General features: G+C 34.8%; 1 protein-coding gene across 4 annotated transcripts in view; it reads left to right on the top strand.

Moving 5' to 3' along the window:
- Nucleotides 1–19,770, top strand: part of LOC124632584 (proton-coupled amino acid transporter-like protein CG1139) — a 60,724-nt gene that overhangs the window by 20,661 nt on the left and 20,293 nt on the right. The window contains exon 1 of one of the 4 annotated variants that reach the window (XM_047167472.1): nucleotides 17,003–17,120. The exons of 1 other annotated variant lie outside the window; for it this stretch is intronic. The gene's annotated coding sequence lies outside the window, so the exon portion shown is untranslated. Of the gene's footprint in view, nucleotides 1–17,002; nucleotides 17,121–17,155; nucleotides 17,315–17,368; nucleotides 17,390–19,770 lie in introns of those variants that run through there. 2 more of the 4 variants (XM_047167473.1, XM_047167469.1) reach the window with 2 other exon arrangements.

Below are 19,770 nucleotides of genomic sequence, written 5' to 3'. Positions count from 1 at the left end.
TTTTTATTTTTAAAGGACACAAAACAAATAAAAATCACTGTAAATTAACAAAGCAAAGTCAAAAAGTAAGATATGCACAGAAGTGAAGTGCAAAAGCCGCGAGCGAAGCGAGCGCGATTTTTTCCTTAGAGTTTTCATGAAGTAAACATATCATAAAAAGCCATAACAGACGTGCGCGAAAAATGTTTATTCGGAATTGAATGCCTCAACAATTAAACAAAGATAAAATGCGATATCTGACATGGAGCCGCGAGCGCAGCGAGCGCAAACTTTTTTGGGGATGCAAAGGGTGAAACAGTCAAAATTGATAGGAGACGACCAAAACTAGGGCGGCTTTTTCCGAAATTTTATTGGTTTAATTTTGCCGCCCCCTAAATAGCATTTGCCCCACGCTACGCCACTGGTTGATCTTAAATCGTTTTTAAGAATCTTTAATTTTGAAAATGTCCTTTCAACAGATGTACCTAACTGAAACCGGCAGTATAAGTAATATTCTTAGCGCTATTGCTGAGTTCGGAAATATTGAAATCAAATCATTAGTAAAAAGATATTGTATTTTTTAAATATTACGTGATAACTCGCTAGATTTGCCGCCCCCTAGGACGTGCCGCCCGCGTGCTGTGCACGCGCTGCACGCCCGCTTACGGCGGGCCTGCTGTGGCTGTAAAATGAAAAATAATACTTATTACCAGATAGAGATGTGAGGATATACCTACATACATTCACAATAGTTATTATTATTTGAATATTTATCTAATATATTTTCTCCTTTAAGGTCGATAACGAAGAGTTGAATGTTAGAACTTATGAAAATATTATTTACAACTCATTTCGAGAAGCTGCTCAAGCAAGAGGGCTCCTTTTTGACGATCAAGAATGGGAAAGATGTTTGAATGAAGCAATTGATTTTAAACTTCCTCGGCAATTATTTCGAGTTCGAAGATTCGATGATGTAAAAATTCAAATTATCAATACCACTGAACAAGGCTTCAAAGGTGATAAATATTTATCGAAAAATGTTATATATAGAGAAATTTTGTGATAATCAACCTCTGATGTATAATAGAGAATATTTTTTTATAAGTACCTTTGCCAAATTCTCGGATAAGTACTCATTGTAAAATTACAATTTACATACTTCCTAATATTATTCTTGATTTAGCCAATTTGGATAAAGAACCACAATTTCATATTTTATTTTTAAAATTAGTAAGTACTTATCTACCTGTCAAAGTAAAGAAAAAGACTGAGTGCTTAAAACAAAGAGGTTTACACAGAGTAAACCTTAAAAATTATATGTTTTGTTAATTTGTGTTAGTTTATTTTGAATGTTAATTTGAAATAAAAATAATTTGTGTAAAAACTTTTGCAGTTTTTATTTATTATATTTATTAAACACTAGCTTTTGCCCGCGACTTCGTTCGCATGATATAGTGACTTCCGGCATATTTTTGGTTTGACCAATAGATGGCGCTATATGTCCGTAATAAATTTTATTTTTTATTTTTATATATTTTTTTTGAAATAAAAACTATCCTTTGTCCTTTCTCAAGTTCCAAACTATGTCTGTACCAAATTTCACACAAATCGGTTCAGTAGTTTAGGCGTGAAGAAAAGACAGACAGACAGACAGACAGACAGAGTTACTTTCACATTTATAATATTAAGTTAGGATAACGAACGAAGCTATACGAATCTATGCCTTGCTTATTCCTTTAATATTCCTTGAGACCCGATGACTACAGAAATTTCTACCTACATTTTGCAATAGACGTGTATTATGAGTCAAATTTCACCCGAGCGAAGCCGGGTTTTCCACTAGTTTTTATTAAAACTGAGAGTGTAAGTTAGTTTTAGTTTTTGTTGTATATTTTTTGTTTTTTTAATGTCCTTATAGTTTTTTTTTTTTCTTTGTTTCCTTTAGTCTCTGATATTTAATTTGTTAAACGTCATGCATACCTGTTATTAGCGTAGTTGCTGAAATGCCATTCCTTGTAATCGTGTGTACATTGTATTTTTGTGGGTGACTATTCTGTTGGTGTGCTTATTGTAAAAAATAAAAAATAAAATAAAATAAAATATTGGTATCGGATTAGTAGTTTCGTGGTGAAAGTATGACAGACAAATAAACATACCTCGTTACTTTCGTATTTAAAATATTAAGTAAGAATGTTTGTATTGCAAGGGATTCCCTGAGCTATTACTATAGTATTTATCTTTTCATTTGATATGTTTATTTATTTCTAGTTGTTTATATTTCTTTTAATCTTGACACATGTGCAAACATTAAACAATAGCATGTGGTCATATTTTAGGTTGTTTTGTAACTGTGTAAGTAAATAAAATGTTTACCTGTAATGGGAATTACCTGAAATTAGGTAATAAGATTTCGCCAAATTAATATTATATTCAAGGAAACTATCACTTATTAACACTTCTCAATAAGCATTACGGAGAAATTAGATTAATTAAGAACCTCTATTATATTACGAAGTTCCAAGTATATGGATAAAGTGTAAGTCTTACACAACTACTACTGTCTCGTGTCTTCGCCCTAATTATTATAAAGGAAAGAATGAAAATATTTTAAAACGCTTTGTACCTACTCGCTTCCCAAGGAAACTACTCCATGCACTCGGATACAGTTTAGCCTATATCTTATTTCGATATTGTATATTACAGTTCACTTTCATGAATAATTCATGTAGTAGTTTTTGCGTGAAAGAGGAACAAACATTCATACACTATATACTAAAAAAATGTCGCGTCTGTAGTAATAGTAGGACTTTAATTTGCCGTTAATTCTTCCTTATATAAACCTCCTTATATACTACGGTAAAAACGCGTCAAATTGACCTCCCACTGCTTCCTACGCATTTGACCCCATTTCTTACACATCCATCTTTTGTTTTTCCACGCTTATAAGAAAACATTTTTCCTTAAGTGATGCTCCAAGGTTTTTGCTTTAGGTTTTTTAAGGTTCGTGACATCGGTATCGAATGCGAAATACATACAAAGTAGGATGATAAGGTTAACCGCATTTTAGTGCGTGTACGTTGAGAGTTTTTGAAAATAATGACGCACACCTATTTAAATTTTGTCAATTCTTTTTAGAACTTTCTTTTATGATTCATAAGGAAATATTTTAATGTACTCTAGAAAGCTAAAAGTCGATTGATATATTTTGATTGCTCTAGTGTCTGCAAATAGGTACTAGGTAATAAAAAAGTGAGGAAATAATTAATAACAATTTCTAAAGAAAGTTGAGAACTTTAAAGTGCAATAATTGAATACGGAACTATAATTTAGACCGGCTATGCGAAGAAATAAACAAACCCAAATCCTTAGGACTTTTTTTTTTCCGACGTCAAAAATCATCAAATGACCCCTCCCGCTGTGGGTTAGCAGCGGTGAGGGAGTGTCAGACTCTTACTGACTAAAAACCGTCGTGTTCCGTCATAGGCCTTTTATGTACCAGGGCCGCGGTATCTCTTTCGAACAACCCGCAGCCCCGGCAGGCCTTGGCCCTGCTGGGCCCCGCTGGGGAAATCCTTAGGACTTAGCTGGTGTAATACTAAGTTTGTCACTTAAGGATACTCTTATTAAAGCGCGTTTAAAATGACTGTCATATTAAAGGTAGTGGCGTATGTTAAAAGAAATTTAACCTGGGTTTATCCCCTCAGGACTTTCATTTCTGATTCATAAGGAAATAAGGAATACAGTGTCACTCTGACGTAGGAAGGAGACAATTACATAAGGAAGGAAAGCAGAGCATTTATATTTTGTGCCCCTTTGGTTCTAGCACATGCCTGTTTGCCTATGACCATACCTAAAGCCTAGTTCTTCATAGCCTATTTCGAAATAAACTTCCAGTACCTACCAGTACTTTACATGAATCAATCCCTTCTAATATTATAAATACGAAAGTAACTCTGTCTGTCTGTAACGCTTTCAAGTCTAAACTACTGAACTGATTTTAATAGAATTTGGTACAGAGATAGAGTTGACCTTGAGAAACAACATAGGATAGTTTTTATCCCGGACTTTTGAAGAATTCTCTTGGAAACGCAATATAACCGAACTCTACGCGGGCGAAGCCGCGGGCGGAAGCTAGTATTATCATAACCGTAGATCTCAACAGTTCAGTAAGCAGATGGGATCCCTCAGAGCGACTGGTTATTAGACTATAGCTTCTGCTCATTTAGCTCGGAAGGCTACAGGCTACTTTGTATCCTGGTGCGCGGAGTAGTTCCCACTGGTCCCTCACCGCCTGCTAACCCACAGTGGGTTAAATGACCCCTTCATTTGATGATTTTTGATGTCGTTAAAAAAAAGGCGGACAAAATCGCATGCCGAAGCCAGTTTATAATATGAGTGCAGAAAAAAGGCACTAAAGACAAAATACAACCTTCAATGAATATATCATGATAATTTAATTTGCATAACAATTCGGAAGGAGGTGTACAATAAAACCAACCAAATTGAGTAAAAACAAGTTATCAACAACAAGACTTCCGAAATCGTTAATACATAACAATTTATAAATTGGGAAGTTTTTTTTTTGTATAATTTATTTATAATGTTACCTTGAAGAAAAGTCTTGAAGGTCATTGACATTTTCGTTGGAACTTTGTCTCACTGTTTTTATAAATTAGTTGGTGCCGTATTGATACTGAAAAGTTACCTTTTTTGCCCATCGATGTTTTAAATACTGCCGAACTTTTTGTATTAGGATTTTATCTTTATATATTACTAGTTTCTGCCAGCGGTTTCACCCGCATCCCGTGGAAACCTCTGCACGAACCCGGATAAAAAGTAGCCTATAACCTTCCTCGATAAATGGGCTATCTAGCACTGAAAGAATTTTTCAAATCGGACCAGTAGTTCCTGAGATTATCGCGTTCAAACAAACAAACAAACTCTTCAGCTTTATAATATTAGTATAGATTGTTTCCTTACAAAAGGGCGATTGATTAAACTTAGGTGCTTAGGCACTTATGGCCATTTAATATTCAACTATTATTATTATCAAAATATATGTATCTACAAATTATTTACGTATATGTAGGTATATACCTGGGTACTTAATTATCTGTAACTGACCAAAAAAAACATTGAATGTCTTGAATTTTATTTTAGCTTTAAATTGTTAAAATATAATTTGGTTTTCAGATCGAAAACTAGATTTGAAAATAAATGAAGAATTCTATTTTTAAATATTGCAATATGATTTCTTGCCATTGACATGAATTTGCAAAGGTAGATTCTAAATAAGAATTCGGCCTACTCACAAACGCCTCTATTAAAATTAAATGTCAAAAATTCTAGTTGACTAATGGAAAGTGGAAAACCTTTCAAAAGAACTCATCCAAACTAATATTATAAATGCGAAAGTAACTCTGTCTGTCTGTCTGTCTTTTCTTCACGCCTAAACTACTGAACCGATTTGTGTGAAATTTGGTACAGACATAGTTTGAAACTTGAGAAAGGACATAGGATAGTTTTTATTACAAAAAAAAAAAAAAATATTCCGGACATATAGCGCCATCTATTGGTCAAATCAAAAATCTGCTGGTAATCACTATTCCACGCGAACGAAGTTGCGGGCAAAAGCTAGTCTAGAATAATTTAAACATTTTTTGTGGCATTGAAAATACAGCGCTATTCAAATTTTCAAAACCTAACTGATAAACTATGGATGGCTTAAAAGGACGGTCGAATCATTTATTATTATCTAAAATACAGATCATAAATTATTACTTAGGTAGGCAGTTACTTACTAAGTATAGTGGTAAGTTTGGGAAAGTTTGCCAACTACCATTAGACCTATCCTGAAAGTTTTCATTTCAAACTTGTTTCCACCAGTAATTTAACTCACTCCCTAACGGAACTATTTCCTGCACTCGGATAAAGAGGTGCCAAGAAAAACACAGTTTTGGTGTGAAAGACAGACAGACAGAGTTATGCAGAAACGTAATAAATAAAGGCAACAACAAATCAGGACCCTCTCATTCACGCATGACGACCATTGCATAAACGACCTTGACCTTCAAATGAGTCATCATGACCTTAACTCTGACCTTGCTACGTTAAATGATCCGTAGAAAAACGGAACATCGGATTATCGGTTCAATAATAAACGTTAAGCCTGACTACGTACGGATTTCAGCGAGTCAATCCAATTTTCGTTTACAATGGACTGAAGTATGCTATTAATTGAAGGTTTCATTATTGTCAAAGTAACAAAAGTACGAGAACGCAATAAATAAATTCAATAAGGATGAGTTGTACTGTTAACCATAACTCTAAGAAAAAAACCAGCAATAAGATTGCCGCACATTGGTCGATTGGCGATAGTACAACTGAAAATAGTTCGGTTATCGTTAAGGTTCATTTTGACAGCTAGATGCCAATAAAATTGCACTTGCAGCGACTGCATGAAACCGCCAGAATTACAGTCAGCAGTTGTCATTCTTTATGATGAAAAGGGTGCAACTCACTCTCTCGTAAGAAACTCAAGAATTACCTATCACTAGATCTTCATACAAACAAGATATTTTAGCTCGCACATAAAACTATCACACATAAAAACAAAATCAATATTTATTTACTGAATATCTCTTTATTTGCGCAGCCATTTCCAATAACACTTAAAATCGAGTGATTAAGAATTTCAATTACAAGTCTCGTGGGTAAACTATCAAGTGATAAGACAAATGTTATTCTTGGTATAAGGATAATTTTTAGGTATTAAATAACTTTGCAAATCACGTGCCTTCAATATTGAAATCAACTGAAATCAACTAGCGCCCCTAAGCGCATCGAATTCGATTTTCATCTGAAGATAAAATCTAAAATCACTGACATGCACCATTTTCATATAAATTTTTGCAGTTGTAAGCCCAAAAACATATATTTATCATATTTAATCAATTGGAAAATAGCTCTTATTAAATTCTCGTCAGATTATAAAGAAATGGGAAATAAGATTCGATGTTCAATGAAAACAAGGTTCGATGACCGATAACAAAAGCTTATATTGAGGTTTTCCCCGAGTTTTATTTACATGTACCGTTTCTACCTCGAAGTGACAATTGAAATTGACAATGTACCTATCTTCATTTGTCTTTTTCAGCACCTGTTTACAAAATTATTATGACTTATGTATTATTGCATTCATGTTTTTTGTAACTTCGATACATGCACAAAATGAATGTTTTTGCGAGCTCTTCTCGGTGAAAGCGGTAAAAGGCGTTAAGTCCGCCTGTGGACATTGTTTTAATTTTTTGTAAAATGTGTGCGAAAAGTTTAATAAATAAAATATTTCTGCAGTACTAGTTGTAGTTTAGTAAGTATGTAGTTGGGACCCCGGTAATAGTTGTAGGGCGTTTTACCCAGGGGCGAAAAGAAGTCCACTCAGGATGCGAGTACCGTCTCTTTTAAATAAAATCAATTTATTATTTTATTCACCCGATTATTATAAAACATTGTTTGTCACAAAGGGTTTGAGGTTCAGTGGTTTTCATCCGAACAAAAACTCAATTATTATCAAAGTTAAGAAAATTTAAGCACTTAAAAATCACTTTAAAAACAATTTAACTTTATAAATACATTTCTGAAAACTGCATCAGACGTTATTTTGATAAACATCAGTTAGCTATGTACTAAGATTAATAGTAAAATAGTTTAATCACTTTTATTAATCGTATTTAATGGCTAAAAAGTTATTAATTCTGATTAATTCTCTTTCACCTGTTTATCGCTCGCTGGGCATAATTAGTCTAGGGTTCATTTTCCAGGTAAATCAGTATTATAAAATTATCAAGATTTGTTCAAAAACCTGTAAAAAACTACTTACTAAGTAGTATTTTTTTATTTTTCTTCGGGCTGTAATAAATAAACCTGGGTATTTTATGTTGCATACTTACTTGTGTACAGCAAATAGTGAGGCTTATCAACAAAAAAATGCGAAAACAATCCATGTTGGTCCACGGTATAAGCCTGATTAGCAACGGCGATTCCGTAACTAAGCATCTAACATCTGTAGTCTTTTATTTTCCTATCCATGCTAAAATTATTTCTATTTTGTTTGTAGAAAACTATGTAGAGGACAAATTTTCTATTTTACTTTTTGATTCATAATTTCCGTAGATACATCCATTTTTTTCGATATTTTTGCTAAAATTCATACAAGAAAAGCAATTGGTAACTTTTTTCCCATTAAATATGTTTAATAAAACACCATTTGCAAAGTATGAAGTCTTCTTACTTTACCTATAAGAACATAGCATAAATCATGACTAATGATTGACACATAGTAGTGGCCACCGATATAATCCACGACCGCGATGCACCGTGTCTTTCGATTATGATGATTCTGATGACTTTACGAGTGTACTGTATGAGTGTTCGGGAAAAACCCAGCGTTTGAATCCAATGTGGTTGTAGCGTAATCGATTTGGTTTGCAAAAGTAGTGATTCGATACGCCTTCATCAATTGGTAATGTACGGAAGATTTAGTATAAAAGCTTTGAACATTAATTCTAGCACTTTTATTCTAGCCCTAAAATTCCATTAGAGTAGGCACATAGGTACAAATTAAAAGAAATCTCATCTCCTTAACCAAGTTTACATGCATCATGAAAAATAACGTTATATAATATCCATCAAATAACAAACAAAGACTAACTATTTATTAAATTATGAATTTTATATTTCACTCGAAGAATTTTTTTAAAGTTAAACCAGTCCTTAGTTAATTAAGGAAGAGGACAAGGCCATGATGGTAAACCAATTCCTACCACAAATAAAGGTGAGGTTCCCAATTAGAGGACCGCCAGTGTAATTAAAGGCAAGTCAGATATTTCAGCTTTCTCCACCAAATTGAAGGTTATTTGCGATTACTCTGGGATTGCAGAATTTTACATGTTCGTCGGTGTTTGGAATGATTGCCTTCTAGTGAGATCAAGTTAGCATTTCAGACCAAATGTTTGTTACCGAATAGATGGTAATAAAGTAACAGTTTTGGGTGCTGAAATGTTTTGTGAATGTAGCTGTGTTATAGATGCTGGAGCTATATTATAAAACGAATGATATAAATAGGTACCAAATGAAAAACTTGTTTCAATTTTTTTTCATACAAGTTTTTATTAAATTTTGAGCTCTGTTATTATAAAAAATTGAAAAGACGTTTGACACGTGTTTGCTTAAAAAAAATCTTGTCGTTTTTCTGTTAAAAGCCTGTTTAACTTTTTTCTTTCAACACAGTATTATGTTTATTTTTTAGCTTGTCTTTATTGACATCGTATTTTTCACCTTTCTCCGATCGTGTCGGATTGCCTTCTCGTCAGATTATGAGAGTGAGGGAAAAAAAAGTGCAACAGGTTATCTAACCCTTAAATTGCTTAATCAATAAGGCAAGAACCCCCCACGAATAAGATAGAAACTTATTTATCCCATGATTACAGTCTTAATATCTTATCAATCACGTTTCGTCTCCATTGTACGAAAACGTGGAGATTACAATAATCCGAAGAAGATCATCTTTGATATTAACATGATCCTTTGTAGATTAGATACCATGAGATAAAGTACCTTCATTCTTACTGTTACAAGTTTGACGCAAACAAATGACGATATAATGATAGGTGCGAGAAATAAACATATTATTATGAGTTGAAAATGATATGTTATGTACAACCAAAATGGCTGATTGAGTTTGAATACTGATTTAAAATAAGAATTTCATGAGTAGGTACATCAAACAAACATTTACATTTAATAACCGATAATTATTTTTTGATGGCAAATCATCAAACGTCCACTCCCGTTGTGAGTGCAGCGTGAGGGAGTGTCTGACTCTTAGTGACTAAATCCCATCATGTTCCTTCTTAAGCCCTTATGTACCAGGGCCGCGGTAACTCTTTCAACTGATCCCCGGCAGGCTGCAGCCAACTTTGGAACATCAAATCGGCATTCCCCAAAACTGTTCTCATACAGCAAACTGTAGCAGCAAAATATCATAAAGAATGACAGTGAAAAATATTTTATCATTAAAGACGGGATATGAAAATTATCTGTATATCTTTATATTTGTTCATCTAATCTAAGTTCACATCGCATAGGTTTAACACGTCAGTTTAGGGCACACTGCAAACTATTAGTCGGCCAGTAACTTGCTAGGGCACATAACAACATTTAAGTATTTGACCGACATCAGATCGACTAAAAACTTCGATTGAATTCACGATTTTTTCCACCAACTGTCGGGCGACTGTTTAGTCGTCAGTGTGCCGATACTCTAAAGCTAAGCGTCTACTTGTCGGTATCGTACGCAACGGACTTATCGCACGCAACGGATCGTAGTATTATTTATATAGAAACTCAAACAAGTGCGTCCACCTGTCCGCATCGTACGCATCGCACATCTGTGTTTGAGTTTCTATATAAATAATACTACGATCCGTTGCGTGCGTTGCGTCCGTTGCGTACGATACCGACAAGTGGACGCTTAGCTTTACTCTCTTTATATATTTGTACATATAATCCAAAATTCACATAGTAATGGTTTTAACACGTCATCTCGTCAGTTTTAACTGCGGTAGGTATGCGGTTATCAGTTACGTATGGACGACGTGTGCTGATGGTAATCTCGAACGATTTTAAGAGACAATGACATATAATAATGTAGATAGTAGCTTCTATAGATACAGGTTGTTTGAAATATTTATTTAGTTTTTTTATCATTTTATAGTAAGTACGAGTGAAATCACAAAATACATCAAAAAGTATAAGTTCAAACGTATTGAGTTCATCATCCTCCGAGCCTTTTCCCAATCATGTTGGGGTCGGCTTCCAGTCTAACCGGATTCAGCTGAGTACCAGTGCTTTACAAGAAGCGACTGCCTATCTGACCTCCTCAACCCAGTAACCCGGGCAACCCGATACCCCTTGGTTAGACTGGTGTCAGACTTACTGGCTTCTGACTACCCGTAACGACTGCCAAGGATGTTCACTGACAGCCGGGACCTACAGTTTAACGTGCCATCCGAAACACAGTCAATGGTGTCTAAGATATACTTAGAAAGTACATACAAACTTAGAAAAGTTGCATTGGTACTTGCCTGACCTGGGATCGAACCCGCGCCCTCATACTTGAGAGGTTGGTCCTTTACCCACTAGGCCACCACGACTTTTTCAAACGTATTGAGTTATTGAATAATAATAAAAAAACATTCTACAAATAGGTTATGGGTTAGGTTGATATTTCGTTGTCATATTTTCCATATAACATAACTTATTAATTAAATAGTTACAATTGAAGTGTGACTTGAACAAACATAAAAATGACTAAGTAATAAAGAAAACCGTACATTTCCACCAACCAAATACATATTGGAAATACAATTCGTGAGACCATAAAACCACTAATTGATGCGTAATGAGGAAAATACTGAAAATCTATCATCGTCATTATTTCCGCGTGATTCAGCATATTATATTACCTCAGTTATGTTGAAAAAGGTACAGTAAACTGCACATTAGTGGTAACTGTCATGCACCTTAACTCAATAGTAATAAGCACGATTTTCCTACAAAACTATTACCACTGACCTGAAGTTGACTGTACGTGATTATACTGCAGACCAATACAATTAGTTTGAACTTAAAATTCAGTTTTTTTTTTTAAATTAAACTATAATATTTAAAGAAGACTTTAAAAACCTATTTTTCTGTGGTATTATTTTTCAATTAATTGAAATTGAAGCTTAAAAATTATTATTCCAAATTAAATTCTAGCAAGAAATAGGGCCGCGTAATATTTTTTTATAATAGAATAATTCAAAAACAACAACTACATTCTAAAAATAAGTTGCAATTTGAAAGAAGGCCTAAAGGGCCTTGTTTCACTTGTGAATACATTTTTTTTTAATCCTATGGGGATTTCTCAGACATCTCATTTCATCAGTCGTGACGTAATAAGACCAAACATTTTATGTCGTCTGACGCACACAACCCTTACCAAAAAAAAAAATATCTCAGGCTTTGGCAAGTCACGTTATTGCAGAAAAACTATAATAAAAAAATGGTGTACTTAGTGTTTACATCGAAATTAAGGGTAACACTTTAATGTAACAAAAAATAAATCCGGTTTATTGTCACTTACTAATGATCTCCATTATATAAACTAAATGATAACCGTCATCACACCATGAGGAATTTACTTAGGTTCTTTTTTGCCCTTACTGTTACAGCCTTTTTATCGTCCCACTGCTGGGCACAGGCCTCCTCTCACACGGAGAAGGATTGAGCATTAATCACCACGCTTGCTCAATGCGGGTTGGTGATTTCAGACTATAGTCCAGGTTTCCTCAAGATGTTTTCCTTCACCTTTTTTATCAGCCATTGGTGTCTAAGATATACTTAGAAAGTACATACAAACTTAGAAAAGATGCATTGGTACTTGCCTGACCTGGAATCGAACCCGCGCCCTCATACTCGAGAGGTTGATTCTTTACCCACTAGGCCACCACGACTATTTGCCCTTAAGTTATAAGAAACATGATATCATATAATGCAACGAAAAAAAAGGTAGGCCTTTTCAAAAACGTGACTCATTTTTAATGGCTTAAAGTGTAAGAACGCTTTTTTGGTAACGAGAAAAAAGATAAATGATTTGGTTTATTTACGCGTGTAAATAAAAGAAGTGCTTAGAAAAGCCATAAAATTGGCAAAAAGAAAAGCTATCTGAACTGTATTACACAAGTCATGTAATGAAGCACGAACCACTAGTAGGTACTACCTATTTGCAAAAAAATATAAGGGTGGTACTACACTTATAAAATATGTAGGTTTCAAAATATATTGCTTGCAAACATTTTTTTTCAACACATTTGTTGAAGTCGTAAAATTATCTTATGGACCTATAATACAATCTATACTAATACGAGTATTATAAAACTGAAGAGTTTGTCTCAGATTTTAAAAAATCCTTCAGTTTTAGATAAACCATTTATCGAGTAAAACAATTTCCACTGTAACTCCACCGGGACACTGGAGGAAGCTAAAATATAATATTTGATAACTAAGGGTTGTTTTTTCAATAAATATAGCATATTTGACATATTTCCTATACAAAAGCTGTCAAAACGTCAAACAAATATTATATGCGGATTGAAAAATCAGCCTTCAATGTAACGCCATCCTAAGAAACAAGTTACCTGTCAAATTATCCAGACAAGAGTTACGTATTGTTACGTGTGAGAAGTTCAATAGTAAATGTTTGTAGTTCTTTTGTTTTTACTGCCCTAGACTAGGTCTTATGACGTTAAGTCCTAGAAGTTATCAGCTTTGGAGGAAAATAAAGATCCGTTTATTTACACCTCATTTTCTTTTTATTGGTCGAGTTTTAAGTGTTAGATACTGGAATATGTAGGTTTCTTTTGTTTTTTGGTTAGAACATGAGTTATGTAGGTTGTAACTTTCTCGTAAACAAAAAAGTATCAAATAAAGAAAAAAATCTGTTTGAAATTGACGTGAATACCTGAATACTTGACTATTAAGGTATTCAACAACAAAAAATAGCATAGTCATAAGCATAGTCAAAATTGTGACTAGAATTTCAGAAAAAAATATACTGTGAACGAAATATTTGACTAAACCTGAACAATACAAAGCGTCCATCAAATTAGAAGTATGAAAAAACCTCTAAAATATAATATTCAACATTCTAGTCAATTTCTTGAAAATAAAACATTGTTTAATATAGAAAAATCCAATAACTTGTCTGCTTCCCTGTGAATAGTAATGACTACACAATGTTCTTTTCAGAAACTAAATAAGAAACGAAATTGTCGCTTAGTTATTGTTAAAAAAATTGAGTCAAGAACACTGGTTTTTCACAAGATTTTAAAACGAATATTGTTCGCAAATCAAAATGAATAAATTATTGTGAATTCAGCCGTGATTGACCTCAGTTTACAACTATACTAGAAACTACAACTATAAGTTTCTAGTATCTGGTTACGCGATAAGAATTTTAAAAAAAAACAACCTTTTATTGAATTTAATACTAGGAATTATGAAAAACTTTCACGGCAAACATAGAGACATACATGTCATGTAGAAACCAGTATAAAATCAACAAAAATTACGGGCAGTGATATTGAATAAAGGTAATCATGAGTGACAGACAAGATTGGTATAAAAAAACACTTAACCAGATAATAATATTGATATTCCTCTCATAAAACTATAGAAAAAACTACATTGATGACTCCAATGACTCATGAACACTGTGTAGTAGTTTTTATACAATTTAATTATTTCAATTCTGTGGAAGTAATATTATGTGCTTCATTAGTTTAGGTATTTCCACATGAGAGCATGGATTGACCTAACTTAATATCAAAACCACGTTTTTATGGGGGATACCACGGGAAATCTCAAAATACGTCACTGGTTTTGAAAAAGATATTTTAAAGAAAAAATGGTTTGGTTGATAGATTTAAAAGCTAAATCCTTTGGTTGGGTGAACTCATTTTAGAAGTAAACGGCAATCAGTATAGTGAAAGATACCGAAATGATTTAAATACTAAGTTTTGAGCCACGTTTGTCTGTTTGTTTGTGTAAAACAACTGTAAGGACTTTTATTAAGTTATCATCAATAGATGGAGTAGTTTCTGAGAAAGATTTAACTAGTCTTCGTAAAGGAAGCAAACACATAAAGAAAGTTTAACAATTTGCTTCTAATTTGTTCATATTCTTTTAGAATAAAGCTATCTCAGAATTCATGAAGGTGTTTCGAAAGATTCTGTGACGTCATACTTTTTAATGGGAGCCAGCAGGTCAGTTCCTAATTAATATTTAATACTTTAAACTAGAATTAATATTGTGATATTAATATAAGAAATCCTAATTAATATTTATTGATTGAAACTAGAATTAATTTACCTTTTGTAGATTTACTTGATAAATCATAAAATTGTTACTGTAAACCATATCAGTATAGGCGACGAATTTAAAATTGCTAATAATTTCAACTAAAAAGGCCAATAAGATAATCAAAATTAGTCAACTATATTCTTAGTAATTATTTTTTCCGCACGCGTAATTGTTATAAAACTTCTAAAAGTGGTTAACGATTTCGGCTAAGATCCAGAATTCAATAAGGTGTAATAATATGTAATAATATTATATACTCATGGACAATCGCTGTTGCTAGATCGAACTAGTACCTATACATGTATAATTACATAATGAAGTAATTAATATACAATAGTAATTTTCAATCTCCATTAACGTCTTATCTATGATATATATAACTGATCTGTCACTTGGACTCATTTAATAATTATAAATGATTTCCGTTTTCTTCTTTTTGTATAATTATAGCGTATTTTAAAAAATTTGGCCGAAGGTCCAACAAGTAATTGGTCGAATTCGTATTTCGCTCGTATGCTTGCTCTTGTACCGTTAATTTATTACCGCTTCTGCGGGAATACTCCTGCGCATATGTTAAATGTACATACCAGGGCCTTTTTTTTTTTTTTTTCCGACCTCAAAAATCATCAAATGACCCCTCCCGCTGTGGGTTAGCAGCGGTGAGGGAGTGTCAGACTCTTACTGACTAAAAACCGTCGTGTTCCGTCATAGGCCTTTTATGTACCAGGGCCGCGGTATCTCTTTCGAACAACCCGCAGCCCCGGCAGGCCTTGGCCCTGTTGGGCCCCACTGGGGTTGCTGACATCTCTTCGAGGAGCGCGTGGAACACACGCGCGCCGTCGACACGGGTCTGTCGTCTAAGTAGACAGAGGGACGATGAGCTACCCGAACTCACCGCCCACAGACCCACGCCTACGGTGGCCGGGAGTCATCTCGCGACACCCGGCGCCCATGGTGTCTACCTGGTCCAGCGCGGCGGCCGGGATGAGAGGTGCGAACTCTCTGGCGTTCCGCCTCCTCCTTCTCGAGCATGACCGCTTCGCAGAAGGAGGCGACGGCATCCCATTCCCTCTCGCCCCGGACCATGGCCTGAACCAGGGCCGGACGCGAGAGGTCGCCGCCGCCCAAAGCCTCGACGAGGACCCGGCGGTGCCCCTCCCATGCGGGGCACATCTGGACTGTGTGGTCCACCGTGTCCTCGGGGCTGTCCGCGCAATGGTGACACCCGGGCGCCTCCTCACGACTGATGCGGTGCAGGTACCTCCCGAAACAACCGTGTCCGGTGAGGACCTGCGTCATGCGGTACGTGAGGGCGCCGTGACTCCTCCCGAGCCACTCCTCAAAGAGGGGAACATACCAGGGCCTCATTTATGAGTATCCGGGATTGAGCAGCGGTACCTCCTTATCATATCAGCCTACACCAAAAATAGAACAAAAATAATATAATATGTTAAGTCGTGAACGATTAATTATCATAAGGATTGTTACGTAAAAGTAAAAGTGGAATTTGTCACTTCCTCTTCCTTCTGATTTTGACAGGCATCGGCGAATTCTCAAACCTAGCCTTTCCAGTTTGTGTGTCTAACCATCTATTATTTTTTGTATCAGAGAGAGAGGCGTCAACGGCCGGGTGGCCGATTAAAAATACGGGCACGAAAAAATTGAAGTCTAAATAACTTTTTTAGGTGTAGAATCAATTTACATAATTATTATTTTCTTTCTGTTCAAGAATGCTTAGGCCTTGCAAAAAAGATCAAACATTTTTGAAATCTGTTTAGAAACTGGCTTTGTTAGTCAAAAATCTGCCAGTAGTCTTTATTATATAGTAGTACCTACTTAGTCTTTATTTATTTTTTTTAAACTAGCCGTTTCCCGTGCTTTCACCCGCGTCCTGTGGAAACTACTGCCTATAGCTGGATAAAAAAATATATCCTTCGTCACCCGGGTGTACTACAGCTTCCCAAAAGTGAAAAAAATTTTCAAATTAGTTCAGTAGTTTCGGAGCCTTACAATCAAAGAGATTTTTCCTCTTCAAAACCTGCTGTATATTTGTCTCAGTGTTCATAGGACGTTGATTACTAGTCGAAGGTACTCGTGTCTTAGCAATGAAGTGGCGTACACGTTAGTGATAAGCGCATCTTTATGATAACGCTGTGTAAATACTGGCACAATTGGAGGTTAGTTTTAATTGTTTTTGCACCGACTTCCAAAAGAGAAGGTTCTGAAATCGGACGTTTGTATACATGTATATAGTTTGCTTGATGTACGCGCGAGTGTTAAAGTGACGGGATAAAATAGTAATAGTAATACGCGGTAAAGTTGGTTGTGAGATGAATTTTGTTGAGTTTCTAAGATAGCGAAGATATCTAAAGTAAGTGGTCGGATCGACCATCTGAACCAGGATATATTTATATGAGTAAAACTGTATTTTACCTATGAAGTTTTGGTGAGCAATTCCATTATTTGACAGGACACGTGTCTGTAAGCAGAAATTCTGAAAGTCACTGTCATTGAGCGGTAATAAGATGACTACACTACATACACTAATATTATAAAGGTGAAATTGTATCTACATATGTACATAAGTGTGTTGTTATGTTTGTGACTTCTGCAGACACAAACGCTTTTGCTTATAAATCAAAGTAATGTACGGCTACTTTTTAACCGGCAAAATAACATGATTTGTGATCTCGATATGAATAATGTGAACATGTTTATTTACAACTCAATAATGATCATTCTGTTTACATTTAATTAATATTTGAATTAATTGCCACACGTGCCTCATTGTACCATAAACACGATATCTCATTAACATTGAATTGGCTATATTAAGTACTTTCTCGCATAGATACATTGTTATGAAGTGCTTATATACATCTATTCTAGTAAATAAATCATTTTGTTTCTTAAACAAAGTCATTTTGGCAGGCGCAAAATTTTGTTAAAGCGCCGGAAAATGATCATCATTTAGTTTTTTTTCTACGTATAACATGATTTTACTGTTGGATGAACAATGGCAACTTTTTGAACGAACTAATCTCTGAAGGAACTACAAGCCCGATGTGAAAAATTCTTTAGTGTCAGAAAGGTTATTTATTGCCAAAGGCCACAGGCTATGCCAGGACTATATTTTTGAAGCAATACGCGAAATAGTTCCGAAACACGGATAAGCTAGCGTAAGATAATATGATCTTTAATAGTATGATCAACATACCTAGACCTTTTTAATGTGAAATCATCAAATGACCCCTCCCACTGTGGGTTAGCAGCGTGAGGGAGCGTCAGACTCTTATTGGCTAAAATCCATTATGTTCCTTCTTCAGCCCTTTACGTACCAGGGCCGCTTTAACTCTTTCGAACAATCCCACAGTCCTGGCATCAACATAGGCCTGCCATAAAAATTTTTATGGCATATTATATCACGGTAAACAGATTCTGTCATACATAACACAAAACAATTTACTCTAATGTAGCGAACCACACATGACTGCCTATTCAATTAAGCTAAGCACATAATAATCATTGAATGAACACATTAACACGATTGAAATTTAAATTATTTCCATTGTTTTAATGAATTCCGGTTGTAATACGGATGATCTATTTAATTATGTTTTGTATTTTACACAGTGATCTAATAATATTGAAAGCTTTTATACCATTCAGACTGAAAACTCAGTTAAATGAAAAAAAATATTAGGACACACTCGTGTATCGCAGAGTGTGTTAATGTCGGTCCTGCGCCCGATCTCTCTCCGGTGGTGTCGGGCTGCCGTCCCATCAGCTATGAGAGTGAAGGAATAGAGAGTGCACCTGTGTCTGCGCAAACGCTTGTGCACTATAACATGAGCTTTATGAAAACAGCCGCCGTGGAGCACAATCTGATCGCCATTATATGTAGTTATCACGAACTTAAATAAAAGCTTATAAATCCAGTTATCTCAACAGCCAAATTGAAAGTTTCAAGGTAAAATTTAATTAACTAGCAAACTGATTGATCTCATAATATTCTGTTTATGGGTCAATGTCGTATATAAACCGCAGTGTTAGTTAAATTGTTCTGAAAATACTCATAGGGCCTACATAGTTTTTTAACAGAGGCCAAGCTATCCAAATCTTATATGGGTCAACACCTACCAAGTATTAATAATGTTATTTTGTAAGTAAATCATTACAACAATAATAATATTCAATACTGCTTGATTTACCAAAACCATACACAATACACGATTAAAATGCATTATTTGATTTAGATTTAAATCACATCATGCACTCGTCTCAGATTTGAATCATTACGGGATTACCAATAAAGTTACAAAGTCATTCATGTATTGTATAGTTCACAATAAGTTACCGTCATCAATAGTAGGTATTATAGTACTGTGGTCTATGTGTCATTTCAGTGTGTTAGTGAAGAGTACTTTTAAATAACTGTAGCGAACTCCGGTAACCATACAAAGGGTTCCCCGCCATCACGTTTGTTATAAAGCCCCATAAAATATTTAGGAAGATACCTATTTATTCTAGTTTTCAGTATGTGTTGTGAAAATGTCAAATGTTTACTTATCACGTTTTATGAGACAAACAGGCAGACGGTAAGATAGCGAAATCTTAGTAATAGGGTCCCGTTTCTAACATTGAGTACGGAACCCTATTTTCATTGTCCAGTAGTACAATAAGAATAGGTATCCGTATTTCCATTCAGGCTGATTTACTTTGAAAGTTTTAAAAAGTTTCAGGTTTTCTTTACCATTCAGATTTTTACCTGACTTGACAGACAATGCCCACGCCTAACTACAATAAACTTTGTTACAAAATGTCTAG

Source organism: Helicoverpa zea, chromosome 8, assembly GCF_022581195.2.
Source record: "Helicoverpa zea isolate HzStark_Cry1AcR chromosome 8, ilHelZeax1.1, whole genome shotgun sequence".
NCBI classification, from domain to species: domain Eukaryota; kingdom Metazoa; phylum Arthropoda; class Insecta; order Lepidoptera; family Noctuidae; genus Helicoverpa; species Helicoverpa zea.
The sequence above is the reverse complement of the archived record's forward strand: the minus strand, read 5'-3'. Positions and strand labels throughout refer to the sequence as shown.